The sequence below is a fragment of the Anthonomus grandis genome, chromosome 6 (assembly GCF_022605725.1).
Source record: "Anthonomus grandis grandis chromosome 6, icAntGran1.3, whole genome shotgun sequence".
Lineage (NCBI taxonomy): Eukaryota > Metazoa > Arthropoda > Insecta > Coleoptera > Curculionidae > Anthonomus > Anthonomus grandis.
This window is the reverse complement of record NC_065551.1, coordinates 1,284,788-1,299,958: the sequence shown is the minus strand read 5'-3', so window position 1 is coordinate 1,299,958 and position 15,171 is coordinate 1,284,788. Positions and strand designations below refer to the sequence as shown.

Here is a 15,171-nt window from a genome sequence, read left to right as displayed (position 1 = left end):
TATTACTTTGCTAAACGTTCTAAAATAATGGAACTATAAGTTAAATTTATTTTAATTAAGCCAAAACCAACTCGGGTTTTTATTTTTAGTCCTCGTTGGTCACACCGCTTAGATGCTTGCTAAAGGGACCGACGAGGGTGCAAACAATTGACTCGAATAATTAAAATTGATAATTTATTTCGCAAAAGTTAACATTTTTAATAACAAAAAAATTTTTCAAATTTAATATATAGAATTTATACAGTTTGAGGATTTAAGAAATAATTAGCAAAATTTAAAAAGGAATATTAAAGACTTTATTTTTAGCCTTCGTTGGTCAAACTCTTTACATTGGGGAATATGAAAAGACAAACAAAGATGAAAAAAATTGATTAATAAATTTATTATAAGATTTTTTATATATTTCATTATTTACACCCTAAAGTAATGCAACTATTTTGAAAATGTTTAAATTTGGCTGCATTTATTTTAGTTAATCTGAAACTCATCATTGCTAAGGGACCAACGAGGGAGCAAGAAATTGACTCGAATGATTAAAATTGATAATTTTTTCGGAAAAGTTCACATTTTAAATTTAAGAGAAATAATTAAACTATCTAGAAATTTATACAATTTAAGATTTTGAGAAATTAATTATTTAAATTAATACTTAATATTAGTCAACTAAATACAGTGGTACGCTTATGATGGCTACGTCTTCGTGGCTTATTACCTCCAGTGGCAGACCATTAAAACAATGTTATTATTTAATTTTCAGGTGAATAGTGGAGATGGATGAGGAAACAGTTAAGCCCCACCTTCACATCCAGCAAGATAAAAATTATGTACGAAACAATATTGGAGATAACTTGATGATTGACCTTCACGCAACCAAGAGTGACTCCGCCAACATTAAAGAGGTTTTGAACCGATTTACTATTGATATTATTGGTAATTTGAGGTTTTATGTGGAGAAAAATTGCTTTTCAAACGGTTTTTATTTAGCAAGCGTTGGTTTTCGACTGGAACGCAATGGAGGATCCGGACTGTGAATTTAGCGAGCAGGGAAGAATGCTAACGAATCCCCCTCTTAGAAGCGTGTTTTGGGTGATTTTTTGGAAATTATTGGGCGTCGAAAAGATGCCGGAGGGCTTCCACAAGGCCGAGCAATTTTTCAAGAAAATGGTCGAAGAGAACGTGAATTATCGAGAACAGAGCAAGATTTACCGGTAAAAATGCCAATTTTATCCCTTTCATCACTTAGATTCACAAACTTAATAAATACATCTGGACTGCTACTAATGTAAATAGCCACCATGGCTAAAAATAACCGCTGCCTGATTTTATAGTGTCCTTTTGATGTTGGTCACTCTGAACATTTTCAGTCTTGCCAATAAAAGATATATTAAATAAAGGTAATGACGTCAGAAGGGAAGCTAGACAAACAATAAAATGACAAAGATACCCTTACACCGTCAGAGGGGCTACAATATCACAGATGCCTGAATGTTTGAACATTAAAAAAACATTTTTTCTTTATGATAATAATAACCAAAAACTATACTGCACTGTCTCACGTGAATTCTAATCGACCCGTAAAGTTTCATAACATTCGAAGAACCGTTACGACCTGTATCGAATTCCCATTGAAAAAATTTTACAAAAAAAATTTTTGACTTTGAAGGCGTCCCTGTCCTAAACAAATGAAAATTTGTAAATTATCAAGTGATAGCCCCATATATTTAGATTATAAAAAGGTAAACGTCATTTCTTTACCCCCAATAGAATCAAAATTATAGGCACTTTTATCCGATGAGTCCCGATGTCGTGCGGAAACTCCCCAAAAGAAGCGGTCTATAAGAGCTACGCTCTTATAACAAAACGGATAGGTACTAATGATTTTTTTCATTTCCTACTAACTTTATAGATCGAAATTAAATATTTCCATTAGTTAAACACAAACTGTTCTAACTCAGCTTATCTACTTAAATCACATTAAAAACAACCAGTTCCCTATTCCATTCTGGGATTTCCCGGCCATTTTTAGTTTCCAAACTAGAGGTTACGTTATGTGATAGACCGCTAAGTTACAAATTCTTCCGCTAAATTTAAGTATGATAAAATTAATTTTTTAATAATCGATAAGAATAATTGTTATTGGTTTAACTTCATTGTTATACAGGGTGTTTCAGAACTATGGGATCAAACTTCTAGGGGTTGTTCAGTGCAACAGTAGAATCCATTTGAGTATAGGAACCCATGTCCGGAAATGTGTCACTACGCCACTACGGCCCTAAGACGCGTTTAAATTTAGAAAAAACATTAATTACCTAAATAGGATCTGCTGCATTTATTTTTACCTTTTGTAAATGATACCATCACAACAACGGTTCAAAATGTCTTCCTCCAACCTCAATACACCGATTTAAACGCCGCACATGATTTCGGCGGACTACACTAAAAATTTGATCCTCGTTTTGAATGATTTCAAATGCTGCTGTTATTCCGTCTAATTAGTCTAGCTCTGACTCTACTGGAGTTTCGTAGACTAAAGACTTTACATTACATGTCCCCACAAGAAAAAATCGAGCGACGTTAAATTGGGTGACCTAGGAGGCCAAGAAACTTCTCCACCTCTGGCAATCCAACGGTGCCCAAACCGTTGAGTCAATTACTCGCGTACTTATACAGCAAAGTGAGCCGGCGCTCCATCATGCTGAAATCCCATTTGCTGTCTAACGTTTAGTGGAACATTTTCAAGGAGTTCTGGGAGAACTTCCTCCAAGAAACGCAGATAAATAGGTCCTGTTAACTGTGGTAGAAGGTATGGCCCAATTAAGTAATCATCAACAATGCCTGCCCATACGTTGACAGAACAACGATTCTGATGTTTTCTAGGAAAAATTGCATAAGGATTTACTTCATCCCAAACATGGCTATTCCTACTATTAAAAATACCGTCTCTTGTGAAAGAGGCTTCATCGGTCCACAAAACATATCGTAAAAAATTTGGTTGTGCAACGATGTGATCCAGAAGCCATCGACAAAATTGAACTCTAGGATGATAATCGGCTGCAGTCATACCTTGAACTTTCTGGAAGTGGTAAGGATGGAGTTGTTGCTCGTGTAGTACCCGTCAGACAGAAGCGTTACTCGTATTCATATTCTTAGCGACGTCACGTGTGCTATTTGATGGTTCATCGGCAACTCGCTGAAGCACCTCTTCTTCAAATTCGACCGTTCTTACGGTTCGAGCAACACCAGTATCATGCATCTTGGTCTTAAACATGCCTGTCTCAGCGAGCCGCCGATGAACCGCAATAAACTTTTTGTATCCAGGATGCTGTCGTTCGGGATAACGTTCATGATACAACCGCGATGATGCTCGTGCATTGCAGTTTGTTGCTCCGTATGCCAAATGCATATCCGCCAATTCTTGATTGGTAAAGTTTTACATTAGCAATAAATGTTTAAAAATTGTAAGCTATAAAATTATTAAAACATGACATTGATAAGCGTTGATTTTAAACAATCGTTGTTATGGTATCATGTACAAAAGGTAAAAATAAATGCAGCAGATTCTATTTAGGTAATTAATGTTTTTTATAAATTTTAACGCGTCTTAGGGCCGCAGTGGCGTAGTGACGCATTTCCGGACATGGGTTCCTATACTCAAATGGATTCTTCTGTTGCACTGAACAACCCCCAGAAGTTTGATCCCATAGTTCTGAAACACCCTGTATTAAATAAAAGTTTAGATAAGAAAGTAATGTTAACGTGTCTTACTTTGAATGTATGGTTGTGAGATTGATATAACGAAAAAAAAAACATTTCTTGTATTCGGCTGTACGTCAGATTTGACAAAGCCTTATAACAAATTGTTTGCTGGTGCCCGTTTGGTTTTACCTGAACCGAAAATTTGGTAATTTTGCAATTACATTTAATTGAATAATTCAAGATTCGCTAATTAAAATTTTTTGAAACTTTGCACGAGGGTTTGCCAGATTGGTCTCTTCAAAAAGTTATCTTAAATTTTTTCTATAAAATGTACAGGAAAGCCAATAATTGACCCCCTTAAAATTTACCTCGGTTTTCCTATGTTCCGCTCGGCGACGCACCACCCGGTATGTACCAACATTTAACAAGCACAATGGATTTAAAAAAATCTGTGTGGCACCTAGTTTTGTTAAACCTTATGTTATAGGATTATGCCTTATCTTTTAATAATAAAATTAACTTTATATGAGTTGTTGTCGCGAGGTCAGCGAGTGCACACGTGTGTGCTCGTTTCGCCGATAATTTTATCGTGATTCAAAGTTATTTACTTGCAAATTTTGTAGTCAGAATTATCATTTTCAATGCGTGTATTTATTTAAGACCACTTGTATAAAACAATTAATGGGTGTGCCAATTTATTTTGGTATTGTGATGAATGTGTTATATTGGTTGATGATAGACTAAACATTGAAAAAAGTTTAGTCTATCATCAATGTGGCAAATTTAGAACGGCAAGCGGAGGAAAATAAAAAAAGAAAAACCGAAATTCTCAGCAGATTGGAAACTACACCAACAATAGAAAAAAATGAAAACCTATAGCCAACCGTTGTTAAAAAGAAAAAATGTTCACCATTGATAATAAAACCGAAAAATACCAACCAGGACAGGCCACTACAAAAAACATTGTCACGCCAAAAATAAATCCGTCCGATTTATCCGTCGAAGTAAATAAATTTAAACCGGTGGTTCAAGGTAGTGTCGTGATTGAATGCAATGATAAAGAATCTCTTAAAAAATTGCAAAACAAGGCGGTCGCTGACCTCTCTGAGAACTTTACAATAAAAATTCCAAAAATAATAAACCCAAAGATAGTCATTGTTGGTATACAGGAAACAAATTTCAATACATAGTAGGATTTTATTCAGAGAGTAAAAAACCAAACATGCCTTTCGACATTTGATAAAAATATGAAAATTAAATTTATTAAAAAGTACCTACCAAAAAGTAAACACCTGTATAATGCTGTCTTGGAAGTAGAGCCAGAGGTATTTAAATGCCTGATCAGGCATAAGAGAATGTTCATAAGTTGGGAAAGCTTACCGATTTATGAATATGTTGGTGTCTTGCGTTGTTACAAATGTTGGAAATACGGGCACAAAGCTATAGACTGCCGACAGCAAAATGTTATACAGGGTGTTTATTTGAAAATTTCTCACCACGGATTTATCGAAAACCACTGTTTAAAAAAAAACGCCGAAATACGTCAAACGGTTTGCCAAGGGGGACAACTTTCTAGCCTAAAAATACTTCGATTATAACCTAAAATTACTATCGATTTGGTTTTTAATGAATTCAGTGATAAGCGGATTGATGGTATTTTAAAACATACCCAAATAAATGTCTCCATTTAAATTTCCGTTAATAAATAATGTCCCAATCACTTTATTTCCTAAAATGCCTGCGCATACATTAATTTTTTTTGAGGGTACTGGGTATGCATTCTACAAATGCATGAGGATTTTCATTGCTCCAATATCTACAGTTATGCTTATTAAGAAATCCATTTAGATAAAATATGCATATATCGCTGAAGCAGATATTCTTTACATGAATAGTATTATCATTAATCTTCAGTCATTTTTTCACAAAACTCAACTCGCCTATCGAAATCGTCTTCGATTCGTCGATGATGATGGAAACCCTATACTTGATGAGGCTGAAATATATTTCCAGCAAGACGGCGCTCCTCCTTACTATGTTCTTCCCGTTTGGCAATGGCTAGACGACGAGTTTCCAGATAAATGGATAATGCAAAGGGGGCCTATAGAATGGCCTGCTACATCTCCTGATATAACGCCGTTAGACTTTTTTCTATGGGGTTATTTGAAATCTATTGTGTTTACTCCCCAACCTGAAAGTTTGGATGAACTTCGTCAACGCATCATCGACAGCTGCCATGATTTTGAACACTTATTGAAATAAAAACTGATATTTTCATGTTTTTGTTTTCTATCTGAACAAATTAAGATAAACAAAGATTTTTCTAATTTTCTCGAAAACGAATTAAACGATTTAAAAAAATCAAACGTCAAAATAAAAGACTTCGAAAGATCTTTTAAACAAGCTATTACTCGATATCCCTTGCCATTTAAAATTTTTAAGGGGATGACCCTAACAGTGGTTTTCGATAAATCCGTGGTGAGAAGTTTTGAAATGAACACCCTGTATATAAATAGACTGCAAATGCAGCAACATAAAGTAATGCGCATTATCCTTGATTGTAATAAATATACCCCAATAGTAAGTATGTTACAGGCATTAAATTGGATGTCTGTCGGACAGGTCATTAAAAAGGCAAACTTGGTTTTAATATATAAAATAGAGCATGAAAAATCAAAGAGATATTTTAACGATTTTCTAAAAAAAAGATCAGGTTTTCATGACTACAATATTCGTTCGGGGCGAAATTATAACATACAGCCGGTTAAAATGATAGCCTTACAAAAATCTTTATTTTATGAGAGAGTTCGCATTTTTAATGCCCTTCCAGAAATAATAAAGAGTGCACCTAATTTAAAAATTTTCTATGAAAGTGTATGTACATTTTTAAAGGACACGTATTAATAAGATAATGTTTATTTTTTGTAACTAACAATATGCTTTGTAAAATTCTTTACTTTTCAATAACTAGCCAAGTGCTAAATAAAGTTTATTTATTTATATTTATATTTAATATCAAAAAGATGAGGAAAAAAATTCATATATACCGATTGGCGAATGGATCACTACACATATAAAGTTCCTAACAGGCGAGGTTCGAGCTCGATTATTTAAAATTTTATTTTGTTAAGCGTCTGACGTCGCACAGTGTTGCACCCAATGGACAAAAGTCCTAAATGCAAATATCGCGTTTTATACTTTCAAATACCTAAAATTCTCAAAACATATCTCTTTTATCCAAAACTAACAAAAATGTAGCCGACCATGGCTTGTTTACATTTTTTCAATTCCTAAATTAAAATAAATGCTCTCGTCAGTGTTAAATTGCAGCTCAATACGCTAAGACTAAAAAAAATTGTTGTAAGGTTAGTAGGTGAAAAATTGTAATAGCTGATAATGGACGGTATTAATAAAGGGACGTAGTTTAATCTATTCTAAATATTTTATAAGTTCCGTTTGTTTTTCTTAAATTATCTTGCCCAAAAATAGAAAGATATACAAACATTTTAATAAAAAAAGATTGTTTAAGCTTTGCAAAAAAAGTTATCGTATGTTATTCAAGATTTTTGGCTCATAAGTACTCGACCTCTTACACTTCATATCCTGGCATATGTTTGCAACGGACTAAGATATATATTTTTTTAGCTGTCTCTTACGAGATATCAAGGACCCCTTTATTTGAAGAATGGTGTGCTTGCGAAAAACATGAAAGGATAGAAAAAATGTTGTTACAAATAAGATCGTACCTACCTATTGATATAGCCGAAAGAGCAGAAGACAAATTAAAAGAAAACAGTGTTAGTTTTTGTCGCCAAGTTAATAAATAATAAATGGTGGCATGACTGCTCCCGCTCACGAAAAAAATTTGAACGAGGCCATGCAGTCTGGCTTAATGGCAATATAACTATTAGTTTAAATAAACGCTCTATATCTGATCAAGAGGAACCCTCTAGTTCAATGGGAACACCCAAAAAGTCATTTTCAGTAAAATTCGACGAGTAGTCAAAAGTTACTCCTAAGAAGAATTATGTTTTGCCTCCCAAAGAGCGACACAGTTTTCAGCTAGCGAGCAGGTTACAGCCAACTTTAAATGCTTAACAACCAAAAAGGCCATAGCATTATACTACGACCTTGATTTGACTGTCAGAAAGTACGGCATTTTACGATCCGTTGTAAACGCAATACATCCCGACTTTTTCCCCAGCTATCGATCCCTACTTGCAACAAAAAATAAATATCTACCAGTTAACATTCTCGTGACAGAGATATCCGCTGAAGTTTAACTTCAAGAACTTTTGGAAAAAACGGCAGTCAGTATATTAAACATTTCAAATTTAACTGAACGTAAAACTACTGACTTAAAACTTATTTGTAAATGGGGTTTCGACGGTAGTTCAGGACATAGTCAATACAAGCAAAGATTTACATCCTCTCCTGATGCCACTGATGAGTATATGTTTTTAATAGCTATGGTTCTCTTAAAACTTATCGATAGTAGTAATAATATTGTCTGGTCTAATTCTAAAACTTCCTCAACATTTTACTGTCGACCCATAAAATTTTCATTTATTAAGGAGAGTGCTGGTATTATCCGTCAAGAGGAAAAACACGTGGTTGAATTAATTAACTCTCTTAAATCATATGAAACTTTGGTGGGGGAGGCAAATTTTAAAATATCCTTTAAGATGCTTTTTACAATGTTTGATGGTAGTGTCGCTAATATCTGATCTCAAACAAATTCATCTGCGAAATGCATCATTTGCGGAGCCACTCCGAAAGAAATGAACCTTAACTCAGTTTTTACAAAATCTCCAAAAGTTGAAAACTACCGTTTTGGTATTTCAACTTTGCACTGCTGGATTAGATTTTTTGAGTGTTTATCGATTGCCAATCAAATCCTGGCAAGTAAAAGGAGAGGAAAATAAGAAAATTGTCGAAAACACAAAAAAATCTATTCAAGAAAACTTTAAAAGTAAGCTGAGTCTTATTGTTGATAAGCCAAAGCCGGGATATGGTCCACAAATGATGCTAATACGGCAAGAACATTTTTTCAGAATCCTTTGTTGTGTGTGCCGAAATAACGGGAATTAGTGAAGATCTAATAATTAAATTCCATATGATTATAAAGTGAGTACTAGTTTCGGGGTTTAAAATAAATATTGCAAAATTCAAAACTTTACTTAATGAAACTCACTCACTTTATTTAAAACTGTTCTGAAAATTGGTACTATATGCCTAGTTCGGTTCACAAAGTTTTAGTGCATGGCTGCGATATAATCGATTTTTTTGATTTACTTATTGGACAACTATCGGAGGATGCCTTTGAAGCTAGACATAAGGATATTAGAAAAACTCGATTACATAACAGCCGGAAAACTTCTAGAACCGACACCAATAAAGACATATTAAGACATCTTTTAATATCTTCTGACCCCGAGCTAGCATTTCTAAGGAAAATAAAGTCAATTAAAAAAGGTCTGATTATTCAGATATTAAAGAATTTGTCCTCATTGACGAGTGTCTAAACGATTCTGGATTGTCCGATAATTTTAGTTCAATTACACTCAGCAGTGAAGATGAAGATATTAGCGACACTGACCCTGTTTAGGACAATTTATAAAATTAGCATTTTTTTATTTAGGATTGTGCAAAAAATCTTTGTTAAAAATATTGAAGTATATTTTGGTCTTTAGTTTATTATTGTTCCACTTTCTGTAAAAGATTGCAGGTACATATTTTTTTTTCATTTACTTTGTTTTCAAATAAGAGCGTTTTTCACATTTTTTTAACCATAGAACCACAGGCGAATCGAGGGATCAAAATTAAAAAAGAAAGTATTTTAGTTCTTTTTTTTTATTTTTTTTTTTATTTTTTAACTTCTTCACTATACTCTATTTCCTTTTTGGTGAGAGCACAGTACCTCATTATTTATGCAGAAGTAGCATAAATATAGGGTGAGTCTTCCATTTTTCTACATGTAACAAAATGATAAAGGCTGTTTTTACCAATTTTAAGTGGACAAGTCCTGTATGGTCTCAAATACAATAGGTCGTAGGATTCGGAACAATGGTTTCGAGTTCATTTTTATGACAAACGGGTTGCCAGTGTCGTCCCGACTATGGATATTGATTTTAATTTCTTAAGTTAAATAATTATCTGTTATGAAAAATTTATAAATAATGTTGGATTTTATCTATTATCTATTAGATAAAGATTTTTAGAAAAAGTATGGTTGGTAGGTATAACCTATATTTATTAAATTAACAAGAAACATTTCTTAAAAGCGGAAAAGCCTCATTATAAAACTATGGCAAATAAAATGAAATATAAAAATTTGATTAATGCCGCAATTTGATTGTTTTTTAAATGTTTAAAAAATTGTTGTAAAATTTCATTTTTTTAATACCAACCAATAAAAAATGCAAGTCTCCAAACATATCTTGTCATTTATAGGAGAGGTACATAAATATAAGGATCTTTTAATTTATTAACCATATTTACATATATTACAATAAAAATATTTACGAAATATACAAAAAAAAATCAATTTATAAATCACACATTTCATTACTTTCATCGCTTTCATCCGAATCAGACATTCTCACTGTTATAACTAAGGGTTCGAGAGTTTCTTCTAGAAGATTATCGAGGGTCCACATCTTTTCTTCTTTTATAGCATGATTCACAGCATTGCTCCAGTTTTCTTGGGTAACGTTATCCACTGCTGCTTTCAGAAGTTCTCTCACATCTTTTAATTTAAAGGTTTTATTATTTCTAGCCACAAATCCTTTTACTTGAGCCCAAATTAACTCTATAGGATTTAATTCACAATGGTAACGTGGCAAACGAAGTACAGTTATATTGTGTTGTTTTGCCATTTCGTCAACAACATGTCTTTAATATTTTGATTTATTTTCTGTAACTATTGTCAGAAGCTCTGCTTTTACCGCGTCATCTCCAAAAGGTATTTCTTTTTCGGTAAGCCAGTTTTTGATTTCCCCTTTTCGCCAGCAGGATGATGGATGCGTTCATTTCTTCGTGGTAATCCTTAGTTGACTTCGATTCGAATTCAAACAGACCGCCATTTAAAAATCCTTTATAGCTCCCAATATGTGTAATTATTAATCTGTGGCCCTTACCAGAAGGAGACTTCAAGCCAGTCGATAAACCTTCTAAAAAAACCTGACGGGAGCTTCCAACATTTTTATCGTGCCAGCACTTGCTCACGGTGTGTCCTTCGTTAAGCCAGGTTTCATCCAAATAATAAATGTTTCTTCCTTCCTTTCGATACTCCTTAATTTGCCTTAAATACTTTCTTCTCCAACATACTATTTCTTCTTTATCTATTAAAATAGATTCTCTATTTTGCTTTTGCCAAGAAAAATGTAATTCGTGTAAAATTTTCCATAATTTTTTTCTTCCCATTTCTGGTACATTTTCTTCTTCTTGTATAAGTGTCAAAATTTTGTCGATAGTTGGGATTTCATTCTTAAAATAAAATGAATGTACTGTCCTCCTGATGATATGCTTTGCTGTCTCATCAACTGCTATCGGCTTCCTACCGGCAGTTTTCTTTACACTCTTCTTAGGCAAGTTCTCACGGTTTTTACTTTTTCTGTCACTAAGAAGTCTGTAAATTGTTGCTTTACTGCAATTGGCAATGCCTGTCATATTGGCACATGTAGAAACTAGATTTCTAACAGTACTTAGAGGCATTTGATGCACAAGTGCATCATGTACGTTTAGTACTATAGTCCTTGCTTTAAAATCTAAAACACCTTTACACACTACGGGGCTAAACTTTGACATTCTTACAACAAATGCGCAACAATACTGAAAAATACATTAAGTTTTTAGGATATATCTACATTATATACCATAAAATATAACTACCTGTTTGCATTTAAGATTGCACAATTTAGGTACCTATAATACTTATACCTCCATATTTACCTACCTAGACAATATCTACTTATAAGGTTTAAAAAGAACTTGTTCATTAGGTACTTAAGTAATTCAAAAAATGTATGGCTAAAATTGGCCTATTTCTTGCACTATTAAATAAACCCAACAAATGAAAACATTCAGGTCTTAATGTGCTTGAAAAGTGGGACGCCAATGGTTTACGACCGTTTTATGGCTATCGACCCTTTCGTGTGCTCCTACGGATTAAAAAAAGGACTATATAGATTTAAGTTTATCCCAAATTCGGATTACTTACCTTCGCACAGCAATAAACACAACCTTCGTATACCAATTTGCATATTGATACTTCTAGCCGTTATAACATTATCCTATAATTTCTAAAATTAAGTTTTGCTTTTAACAGTCTGTACAGTTTAAACAGCTAACATTTGCCACCACATTTATGAAACAAATTTTAATATTCTTATTTGTTCCTAAGTATCACCGGTTGTTCTATGGCGTATAATTTATTGGACACTTTGTATATTAGGTGCCTTTTAAAGTTTTAAGGATTTAACCTTTATACAATTGTAGCGTAAACCGAGAAATACACCTTTAAAAACATTACATCTTCATTATTAAACGGGCAACTATTTATTGAAATATAAAGTTATGGTACTCTTTTATTACAAAACACAAAATATATTTTTGAAAATCTTACTTTTGTCCTGCCGGCCCCGGCAGCGCGGTGGGTATATACCTGCCTAGCAGTCGTGTGGCCCTAGGTTCGAGTCCCAGACTTGGCATGGTCGTTTGTGATGTCCGATTTAGTTTAAATACTAAAAAATTATATTGAGGCTTTTCGTAACTAAATGTGCTCAGCACAAGGTCAATAAATGAATTAAAAAAAATATATACTTTTGTCCTAAACTCCCTATCTGACGCAACACTGTGCGTCGGTGGGGCTGTATCTCTTGCGGCAAAATTTAAAAAAATATTACGCGGCGTTGGTATAATATTTTTCTAATGCAGGAATTACATGTGTAAAATTCGCATAGGCTCGTAATTACAATGTTTTTATGCTTTGCATTGCATATTGAACATTAAAGCGTCGTTCTTATTAAAATAAAATATAAACTCTAATAAAAATTGTTAAGTTTTCTTAAATTATATAATCATTTTTAATCAAATAATTCATTTTTTCATTCAGTTCCAAATTGTCATTAAACTTGTAACTTTTATACTCTTTAACTCATTTGCATTTGGCTCACTGTGTAGAAATAGTTTTGTAAAATATTCATATTAAAATGCATTTAAAATAATGTTTTAAGGCATTATAAAAAGTGCGCGTTTAGCATACCAGAATCTGCTCGTTGGAACCAAGTAGTAGACGTAGATCGCTAACGTGTCAAATACCGCCACAATCCCGCGTTTATGGGATTAAAAACCTAAATTAAACTTTTATAATCAATTAAAAGGTGACCAGCTAACGTAAGAGAAAAGGCAATCCGAGGTGAACTATTTTCGAAAGAAAACCCGGTAAGATCTCACAACCATTTCCTTTTTTTAATAATTATTTTCAAACAAAAAATTACAGTCCACTTTTCTCAACAGTGAGCCTTCATGTAGTTATTTAAATTTTTCTTTATCATTTTTCAAATATAAACTTAACAACTAAAAATAGAATGTAAAAGTTATAAAAACGCAGAAAATAAGACTCTAAATAATAAACGTAACAAATGATTCTTGAAATAAAAGGCTAAAGATCTCCTACTTTAGCTTTTATTGCTTTATTTACTGTCATACTTAATAATCAATATATTACAGAATGTAAAATATTTACAATAATGTTACAATGTAATCTAATTTTATAATAATTCTAAGGATTTGTGTTAAACCTAGAAAACTAAATTTCTGTATGTACCACAATAAATAAGGCTAAATTTTAATGAGTCTAAATAAAAGTAATTTCTCAAACACCATTACATTATGCAACAATTGTGAATCTTACTTAAACCCACACCATTATTATTTGTTTGAAACAAAAATATAAATATATACGTAAAGTGTCAACACTTATGCATGATTTTTTTTTGTTAACTGTCATAACTCGTAAAATATTATAGATTTTAAGACCTAGATATTCAATTGATCTAAGATTTAGATTAGTGCCACTAATGATAGATATCTGCTAGGTATCTGTAAGTTTCTTATTACATTAGATCTAGTAGAGTAGGAGTGACTAACATGTTCTCCTACTATTGAGGGATTTTGATAAAGATAAAAACAAACATTCACAACATCTTGTTGAAAGAATCTTATCAATATAGAGCTGACAGGTTGAAAACATTTTATCTTTTTTAAAGATAATTTTGACAATATAATTTTGAACTGTTCTTAGAGGTTTTAGTGCATTTTTATACAGGGTGTTTTTTATATATTGTGACAAAATTCAGGAACGTGTTCTTTGGACAAAAATTCGCATAAAAGTGCCTATAAACATAGGTCCTAAACCTTTTAGATTTTGAGCTAAAAGGTGGTAAAGTTTTAACAAAAAAATTATTTTTTTTCGATAACTTAAATACCCCTGTAGATATTTGTCCAAAGATTGGTATGCAGGGTCTGTGTATTCAGAGCCATTTACCAACATACTTTTAACATTTTTATGTTCTTTAGTAGCGTGTGTGCGGGTTTTCCGCTGAATACTTTTATAAAGAAAGATGGTACGCCACTGGTTTTACTTGTATTAAAAAATATTTTTAAATTCCCCGTTTTATTTGCAACATTTTTGATCCTTTGGACTTTGTCCGTTAGATGCACGGTTTTCGCACAAAAAAATTAAAAACCATGGACATGTTGCTCAGATTTAATTAGACTTTCTTTATTCTAGTAATTATTCGTTTTTTTTTTAGTTTATTGCAATTTTAATAATAAATAATAAATTTTTTATTAATTAATTTAGTACAAAAGCCAGCCCAATTTAATAAAATTGTAATTGAGGATTTAAAACTTTTGCTTCTACAATCTTTAATTTAAAATACAAGTTTTTAAGTGATAAAAAAATATTTCATTTTTTATTATTTATTTAAGTAATATTATTTTTACAAAAGTTGTTCAAAGTGTGCTCCTCCAACATCAATACAAGCATCTAATCGACGTCGCATTGATTGTCGAACACGTTCAAAAATTCCTGGTGTCTGACGAATTATGTCACAAGACGTTATAATGCGATTACGCAATTCCTCCACATTATCAATTGGATTTCTATAAACCAGTGATTTAAGGTGGCCTCACAAAAAAAAATCCAAGGGATCAAAAATGTTGCAAATAAAACGGGGAATTTAAAAATATTTTTTAATACAAGAAAAACCAGTGGCGTACCATTTTTCTTTATAAAAGTATTCGGCGGAAAACCCGCACACACGCCACTGCGAGAACATAAAAATATTAAAATTATGTTGGTAAATGGCTCTGGATACACAGACCCTGCATACCAATCTTTGGACAAATATCTACAGGGGTATTTAAGTTATCGAAAAAACAAAATTTTTTTTAAATTTACCACCCTGT

At 32.6% G+C, this 15,171-nt stretch overlaps 1 protein-coding gene and 1 long non-coding RNA gene across 2 annotated transcripts in view; one reads left to right on the top strand and one right to left on the bottom strand.

Annotated features, from left to right (window-relative positions):
* The window catches only part of LOC126737171 (cytochrome P450 3A19-like), a 43,535-nt gene extending 39,341 nt beyond the window's left edge, over positions 1–4,194 (bottom strand). Inside the window, exon 1 of the mRNA XM_050441938.1 lies at positions 4,065–4,194. The gene's annotated coding sequence lies outside the window, so the exon portion shown is untranslated. The remainder of the gene's footprint in view (positions 1–4,064) is intronic.
* The window catches only part of LOC126737183 (uncharacterized), an 85,963-nt gene that overhangs the window by 51,343 nt on the left and 19,449 nt on the right, over positions 1–15,171 (top strand). The window contains exons 3-4 of the long non-coding RNA XR_007660957.1: positions 758–930; positions 985–1,208. This is a non-coding gene — a long non-coding RNA (uncharacterized LOC126737183). The remainder of the gene's footprint in view (positions 1–757; positions 931–984; positions 1,209–15,171) is intronic.